Genomic DNA, 8,366 nt, shown 5'->3' with positions numbered 1-8,366 from the left:
ATAACTAAATAAGCAAAAATTTTGTGGGCTGTCACTTAAACAAAAAAACAGAAAAAAAGCGTTTTTCCTACGGCTGAAGTTAGCGTATTAAAATAATATCCTTTGTAAGTTTAACCCCGAAGTCGCCTGTTACGGATACTTGTTACCGAGAAGTGGAGCTGTTTGTGACAATGGCGCTAATCATCACTCATTGCCCGTTTCATTTAAAGTGTCGCTGGCCCATCCATCCAGCCCTAATAATTCCATTTCCGCGAATAATAAACCGCTGAAAAATTAGACTCTAATTTGAATTAGGCTCACAATAATATTATCTTCAACTGCCGCTTAAACGTATACTCTGCCTGTGAAAGAAAGACATTATTCTCCCAAAGAAAACAGCCAGATGATTTTACAAATGAGCTAAGATTTCATCCTTCATTGCTACTTTAATATCCCGCAATTATGACATTGATTAACCCCTGCTTTGCAAATATTGAGCTTTAAATATGCTGTTTATTTCTTGGAATACTCTTGTGTAGTCTAGAACGTTGGGACACAATAGCCTGTAACGTACCGTATTTAAAGGGATCCTCCAGCGTTCTTTGTTAGAACGTTAACGATGCATTCTTCAATCTATTAAATTAAATAAAGCACTTTAGGAGAAGCTGCAGCTCCAGGGTCTCCGTGGTCCCACTGATCGGCTGGGTAAGTTTATACAAACAGGACAGGGCCATTTTCGGGGATAACGAGGCATCTCTGGCACTTTAAGGCCAACAGCCGACTGGTGACGTAGGGGCAGCCACTGATCTGACACCGGATCAGTTCAGTATTGGGCGCCGATGACATCACGAATGCATTTCGTCTTGATACTGGCACTTAAGTGTTAATGTGACCGTATATTGATCTTGGTTAACCCGTTGTTGACCAGCATTGTAGACAGCAAACCCAGTTATTGGGACACCATAGGAGAATTTCCGCATCCCTTCGGTGCTCCGTGTTCCGCGTCTCCCTACAGTTACCGGGCAGCAGTTGTACAAAAGTGACAGATGTCTGACAATTTGTGTCATATGCCTGTACCTCTGATGGCAGACATGCTAGATGATCTCTGATTCCGTAGGGGGGGGAGGAAAAAAAAAATTCCTGTGGTTTTTATTTTAAATTGTGGGAAATTTGAGTGACAGGCGTCAGCGGATGGAACGGAACATGTATTCCCGCAGCTGAAGCCTCCCGATGATTTACTGTTAGCCGGAGATGTTATAGAAAGGGGTGAATCATTCACTGCCGACAGTGCGGAACAAGAGGGAGACGCACCGAAGGGGGGTGCTTTGTGTCGTTTCTCCGACCAAGCTACAGAAATAGTTGAATTCTCAACCTTGACTAAGCATCGAATAAATAACGCTTTTGATAATAAATTCTATTGCAGTCGAAGGGTTTGCGCTACTGCTAAAGGAAAGAAAGGGGATAACGTTGTACAAAAGAAAAGTATTATTCATGTAAGAGCTCAAGCTGTATCAAACATGGAAACCTAGAATCTACTGGCAGATCGGCCCCTTCCGGCCCCCGTCAAATCGCCCGTTTCTCCTGCTGCCAAGACTCAAACCTTAATCAGTCCTATGTCTTGTTTTAGATTCAGGCGCTATGTGCCCGGTGACGTACCTAGGCCGGGGTGGTGGGGTTGGTCCGCCACAGGTACCAGGGTACCTGCTGTCATAGCAGGTGCCAGAGGCCAAAAAGTCCTCTATCACCCGTATGGTTACCTCCATAGGCAGACTGAACTGTCAGTCAAGGAGGTGCAAGGCCGGTTGGGGAGATCAATTGATCTCCTCTTAAGTGGCCCAAAATTTAGGGGGTTTCAGTGGTAACCCTGCTATTGGTGCAGAGAAACAGGAAATTATGACATATACCAGCGCACCATCGCTGAAACCCAAAAGGGAGGACCGAAACAGACCTCATGCCCCCACCACAGGGTAGGAAGAAAAAAGAGAGTAGGAAAAGAAATAACTAAAAAGGGGAGAAAAATAGGGAGAAAGGAGAGAGAGACAGAGAAATAGAGAAAGCGAGAGAATGAGAAAAAAAACAAGGAAAGAAAGAAAAGACGAGGAAATGAGAAAGAAAGGGAAGAAATATTTGGAGACAGGTGGGAGAGGTATGGATAAATTGAAAGGAGAGAGAGAATTGGAAGATAGAGAGACCAAGAGTGTGTGTTTTAAAAGTGTTTGTATGAAAGAAAGTTTGTGTGGTAGGGTAAGTGTGTCTGTGTAAGAAGAAGTGTATGCTAGGATGTTTGTGCACCCCTGTGTGTGTTAATCTATCACTACTTCTGTTTTGGACCTAAAGGCAATTGAACGATTCATTTGAATTTGGAATTTTTTAACCCTACTTTAGTATTGTTTAGTATTGTTTTAAATTACAAATTGATAAATGTCCATCAGGAACCATGACTGTCCCCCTTTCTGGTCGGGGGAGGGACAGTCATGGTTGACTGGGGTGTTAAAAAATGATCACTCATGGGTAATACACCACATACACATCGTCAATATTTTAATGAGTCCACTCATTTTTTTTTAAAGATATTCAAAATTGGCTAAAAACACATAAAATATTGGTAAAGTCCAACCCTTAGCCACGCCCCTAACCCCACCCACAAACAAAAGTGCCCCTCTTTATCCATTTGAAAAGTTGTGTCGTTCAGTTCCTGCATTAACTTATATTGCAAATGCAAATATTTCAATTTCTCTGTTGTACCCAAACGCTTGGTCTTTCTCAGTGTTCTCTAAAAGCAAATGGAATGTTTCACAGACTGAAACTCTATCCTATTTCGCCTTTTGCGAAAAGAATATAATTCACCTTTAACAATGCAATCATGCTTGTGCATTCACAAATAATATAATACAGCAGCAAAGATGCGTGAGACCTTTATTATCGGCAAGTCTGTAATTTTCATAATAATTATTAGGACTCGTCCTACGGACACTGTCTTTTGTATTTTGTGTGGGAGAACTGATGTATAACTGCATTTCCATTCTTTTTTGTCTGCTTTAATTTCAAGGCTGAAAATGTAGCGTGTATAGATTTTTTTTTTAAAAAAGGAGTGAATTTTAATCTTTTTTACTATAATAATCTTATTTCTGCATTGTTACAATAACATATAATTTAGCATTGGTCTCGGTTCCCTCTAGTGGCCATTAGAGGAATAGCAGTTGGTATCGCAGAACATGTATTATTGTGAATATGAATTAGTCACAATAATTTAATGAATTTAACCATATTTAAGCACCAATAAAATTGTATTTGTGTCAGCAAGACATACATATATTTTTTAACTTATATTAATAATTTATTTTTATTTATAGAAATGATGTACAAAACTTTAGATTATTAAAAAATAGAAAAAAAACATTAATTGTAGATCAGAATGACGTCAGAATGACGTCTGTTCTGCTGCCCAATATTTTATGTAAATTAAAAATTGGCAGAACGCATTCAGCTGTTGAAAACACTGGGTGGGACCCCTTACGCGTTTCGCTTTATCATAAGAATAGCAAAGAAAGTACAATTTTAAAGAGATGAAAAACACTGTTGATCTGTAGCTGGATTTTAATGTATGCCAGCCACATCAGCAAATTCATATTTCTTTTTATTATAACCTTAAGGGGAATCTTTTTTTTTTTTTTTGGTGTATGCAGTTCACAGCTTCGGAAGCCAAGAAAAACATTTCTAATAAACTGCAATTTTAACTGTCAGCAATAAGTTTATTCACTGCAGATAATATGATCGGTTATAATAATAACATAACCTTAATTAAAGATTAATTACCATAATTATAAGAAGAAAAAGTCATATAATATGAATTATTGTTAAGGATGTAGCAAAGGCCATTTTCTAACGCAAAGCTTAAACCACATACATTTATTTATTTATTTATTTATTTATTTTTTTTAAAAAAAAAAAATAAAGTTGCTACCTTTTTCTATAATTTAGGGAGGCAAGTCCAGGGTGGCGTTAGCTGTCCCCTGCTGCTCGAAGGGTCGTTTACCAGGGAGATCTTTGTGCCAACACAGCCTTTAAGTCATGGAGTGCCGGGATATGATGTCATATCCTGGCGCTCCGCAAGGAAGATGACGGCCATTGAGCACCATACCTGAAGAGGTATGGCAGAGCGTCGCAAACTAGCTACATGGGAGCGGCCATGGAGCTCCCAGCGTTAGGTAGGGGAGATCGGGACTGTCCGATGAAAACCAGGAAAGTTCTGACTCTAAGTGATGAACAATATGCGATAAAAATCTCAATTCACAATTATTATTTTTTCGCCTCACGCCAGCCGCAACTCAAAGGTACCCAACGCCTGGGAAATCCCAAGAGAGATGTGGAATTTCCTAAAATTAAAATTAGCATCATTAGTATAATTTGCATAATATCAAAAGATTTTATCTGCGCCGACTGCATTTCCCACGGGGATAAAAAAATTACCGATGTTTCTTAGCGGGTAAAATCTTGAAAGACATTCTTTTTTTATATATATATATATATATATATAATTATGCGTGACCCTATGGAATAGCCCAAACATCGAAGCCGTTAACAGATCGAGGGCAAAGACAATTAATTATGCGAGCCGATGTCGCCACCACTGAACTAAGACACAAGGGATGAAAGAGACCGAGTTAAGGCATTATCAGAGATTTTCGCTTTTAATGGGTAAACTCCTTGTTCTAAGTTTGTAATACATGAAAAATATATGAAACCTGGACATGCTGCGCCATTGCTACTGTAGGAGGCGACGTCGTGTCCCGCCATTACCCTATGCCTCTCAAGATGATAAATTACCTTTGTTTAACTGAAGCAAATAAGGAGGGCCTGCTAATGTCTCAGCCTGGTTGGCCTTTTAATTTATGGCTCCCTTTTTCATTTTTCACATGGTGATCTCCAAGAAATGATAAAAGGACGAATTGTGACTTTCCTTCCCAAAATATTTAATCCAATAAACACACAGGTTTTATACCTGAGAGGCGCAAACCCATAAGCGTCCAATACATGTATGTTTCCTTTCCACTTTTATTAATTCAGAAGAATGCAGATGCCCCTATATTGAATTAGCTACATGACCCTTCATTCCACAGCGCAGGGGATAGGAATTAGTGACCGGGGTTCAAGATGGTGAATATCACCATCACCATGGTGAGTCACACAATCAGCTTCTCACATCAAACTTATCTAACTTAACTAGGATGGGAATGGTACTGAGCATGTGCAAGAAGCATACTGGAGTATGCTTCCGGTTTTTAATAGAGGCCTCTAGGGGAGGAGCTAAGTTAGAAGTTAAAGTGAATGAATGAGCTGGTTCTTTGAGACAATAATGCTGTCTCTTCCCAAGACTTTAGACAGGCAGCTACCTGATTTTTATTGACAGTTGCCTCCAACACTTTCAGGGCAAGTATTTCGAGACAAAGTGGAACAGAGGAGGACGCTCCCGAAGGTCTGATGTTCCCCTAAAGCACATATTTACTTTAAGTGTCTTCAAATAGCTTGTGACCTAAAAACACTTTTATCATAAGACAAGGTTACAGAGTTCCTGGATATGCACGTCTTGATAAATGTCAAGATGGAGACATTTCAGATGGATTGTAATACATTTTATCATTTACCATTTTCTGAAAGCTAAGTATTTGAAGTTACCATGGAAACTGCATGCGCATTGGCAGCTGGTTTGATCTAGAAAGGGAAACATTGAATGCATCAGTGACTCGGGCGATATGTTACTTTTTTGTGTACTAAAGTTTTGTTTTTAAAGGACAGCTAAAACATGTCGGTTCGCTTTCCTACAGAGGGCAAACCCCTTAACCTCATACTGAAACCTGGCTACCATACCTGGGAACTCTCGGGGCTTCCAGTTTTTTGGGTCAACACCTGAATCTTCTGGGTCACGGGGGCATGCCCTGACACGCCCACTCCCCACCCATTTCCACTTTAAACAGGGGTGTTTCCAGCGATGTCAGTGGGAAACGCCCACTGACATCAGCGGGGCCACCCCTGACTGCAGCGGGGCTGCCCACCTATGTCAGTGGGCGGTCCTGGCCATGTCCCGCTACAGTAGGCTCCGGGTATCTGGAGCCCACAAGTTCCCTGGTATGGGCGTTGGTATGAGTGTGCATATGGTGTATGTAAGTGTATGATGTTAACATGAGTGTGCATGCAAGCACATGTTAGAGTATGGTGATAGGATGAATGTAGATGTCAACATATGATGTTAGACTGTGTGTGTGTGCGTTAATTGTTAATATGAGTGTTTGTCAGCATGTGGCATTAGAGTGTGTATGTTAGTGCATAATGTTAGCATGAGTGTGTATGTCAGCATATGATGTTATAGTGTGTGTATGTTCGTACATGATTTTAGTGTGATTGATGTATTTGATGTCACCATGTCTGCATGGGTGTTAGCGTATGAATGAATCATCCGTGTATCAATGTATGATGTCAGAGTGTCAGGGTAAGCCTAGGGGTAGTGATGCCTAGGAGAGGACTGGAGGGAGAGAATGTGTGTATACGTGTGTATGTGTAAGTGTATGGTGTTAGAGTGAGTCGGTGTTAGTGTGAGTTGGCATATTAGAATGGATGTGTGTGAAGAAATAGTGCGCCCAGGCTCCACTAACCCTAGGCGTACCCCTAGGTGGACTTACACCTGGATGCTGGCACTTTTGTGATATAAATTAAACATTTCCAAGTTTTTTATTTACATTTTTATTTAAAAAGAGGATTGAATGAATTCTAGTGATTTGATTCACCCTGTTTCATCTTCCTTGCCCTTTTTATCATGAAGATCCCTTGTAGAACCTTGGAGCCGGAGCTGCGGAATGACTCCTGCTTACTTCTGTGTAACCCCTGGCAGAGACATCTTCCTTACATCTTCTTGACCTTTCAGAGCTCAGTGTGATTTAGCGTTTGGATAAACAAGTGAGCGGAAAAATTACACATCCCCACCGCTGTTCATGCGCAGGAGAATAAAAGCAGGGAGGCTGAAAACGTTCAGCATGACTTCTCCGCCTGCAGCCTATTAGCAAAAGAAGGAGTCTCAAGGAAACCACTCGCAAATTATTGACTGCGAGTAATTTCCGTGTTATTTTCTATCCTTTTTTTATTTTATTTACTCACTCGTTTTCTTTTAATATCACAAAACCCGCATCTCAGACTTGATTTCAGTTATCAAACCAGCCGCCCGTTCTAATTTTTCAATTTCTTCCCAGTAGGTCTGAAAGAAAAAATGACTTAAACAGTTTTAAATACAAAAAAGAAAAAATCTTCATTAAGTGGGGGAAAAAAAACACAAATATTCCACGAAATTAGCAAAATCCTTATTTTTCAGCGTTTTTATTTTTTTTATTTTGCGTTTTTCGATCAATCAGCGCGGGAGCGTGAGAGCGCGATTGTGGGGATCTTTTTTTACTCGAAGATGTAAATCTCACGTGGCGCTTGCTAACGCAAACTGTCAAAACTCGGTGCTTGGAAAGGCGGGCGACGCTAACAGTTTTCTGGTTAAACATTCAATATTGGCTAACTTACGCATCTAGCGTGTTTAATGAGATGCAACGTTAAGATTGTCCAATGTTTTTTATGATACCGACCCATATTCACATGTGAAAACGAGAAAAATTCTCTTCCAAACAAATTAACAAATATATATATATATTCATAAAAAAATGGACAAAAATCATGGAGAATATTGCAGTAATAAGATCGTTTTCGGTGTTGCATCATACCTGGGAACGCTGCCTTTCTGATTCTCCAGGTCGACACCCAAATCCTCGGGGTTGCCGGAGTGGCGTCCTGACACGCCCCACTCCCCACCCACTGTTCCCTTAAATGGGCGGGTGTCCCGTAACTTTGGCAGGCCCGCCCACTGACGTCAGCAGGAACTCCTACCGACGTCAGAGGGACTGTCCACCCACGTCAGAGGGACTGCCCTCCGATGTCAGTGGGACTGCTCATGACATCACCAGGACCACCCACTGGTCAGCGGGTAGTCCTGGCCGCGTCTTGCAAGGATAGGCTTCGGGTAACCGTAGCCAAAAAGTTCACAGGTATTCTGATAACCATTCATGTAATGCCAAGTTTCACTGACTAGTGAGGGACTGCCCTCTTTCCTCCCCCGGTGCCCCTCTTTCCTCCCCTGATGCCCCTGTTTCCTCCCCCAATGCCCCCCTTTTCTAGGAGGGCAGAATGTTTGCTGGGTATGAGGGGATCGCAGGGTTCTACAGCCCTAAATGCCCCGATAATGTGTATAGAAACAGTAGGCTACACAAATACCCAGCAATAGGGAACAAAGTCACATAAAAAGTCTGATAAAACCCCGCCCCCAGCCACACCTCTAACCACACCTTCTTAGGCGTGGC

The sequence above is a fragment of the Spea bombifrons genome, chromosome 2, assembly GCF_027358695.1.
Source record: "Spea bombifrons isolate aSpeBom1 chromosome 2, aSpeBom1.2.pri, whole genome shotgun sequence".
NCBI classification, from domain to species: Eukaryota; Metazoa; Chordata; class Amphibia; order Anura; family Pelobatidae; genus Spea; species Spea bombifrons.
Note: the sequence above shows the minus strand (reverse complement) of the source record.